Genomic DNA, 901 nt, shown 5'->3' with positions numbered 1-901 from the left:
TATACACACGGTCTCCTCACTAGCATCTGCTGGGAGAACCCGGAACCTCTCATGAAACCATGTGTAGCACACTGTCATCTGCTTGACTTTACTCTGCGGAGGTAACTTCCCAAACAACTCACGAAACCACACCCATGCCGGTCTTCCGTTTTCCATCAGATTCTCAAACTCAGTCAGGCACCCACTGACGGGCTCCCCATCGATCGGCAAACCCAGCTGATATGCCACATCTTGCAAAGTGATAGTGCACTCCCCAAATGGCATATGAAAGGTGTGGGTCTCAGGACGCCACCGCTCAATAAATGCGCTAAATAGAGGCTCATCAACCCAGAACCAGTGACTGTTCAGCCTAGCCTAATGATACAAGCCGGCGGTCTCCAGATACGGTATAATCCGGTCGTGTAAAGGCATATTCTGCTGTCTCCTAATGCCGCTAATAACCCTAGTAGGCTGCAAAATGTGGGTAACAAAATCCCTTAACATACGACTAATACTAATAACATCAACATACCGACTTTGGTTTTCTATTTCCTCTAATAAATAGTAATAACAACAACGAAATAATAGGAATAACAACAATACCAACAGGAATAATTCTACTGACAATAACAATAATTATAATGCTAACACCTCCCAATTCTAGTACAAAATAAAAGTAATAATAATAAGAGATAAGTATTATTTTGGTCCCTAATGTTGAGGGTCAGAATCGAAACCATCCCTAACGTAATTTTGGATTTAAAATCATCCTTAACGTATTTTTTTGTATTAAAATCGTCCTTTTTAATAAAATTTTTAATTTTATTCCTAAAATACCCCTACTTTAATAAAAAAATTATATATTTTTTTTAAAAAAGAAAAGAACGCGTTGGGGGGAGGGGAGGGAGAGGGAAAGGGAGGA

The sequence above is a fragment of the Arachis ipaensis genome, chromosome B04 (assembly GCF_000816755.2).
Source record: "Arachis ipaensis cultivar K30076 chromosome B04, Araip1.1, whole genome shotgun sequence".
Classification (NCBI taxonomy): Eukaryota; Viridiplantae; Streptophyta; class Magnoliopsida; order Fabales; family Fabaceae; genus Arachis; species Arachis ipaensis.
Note: the sequence above shows the minus strand (reverse complement) of the source record.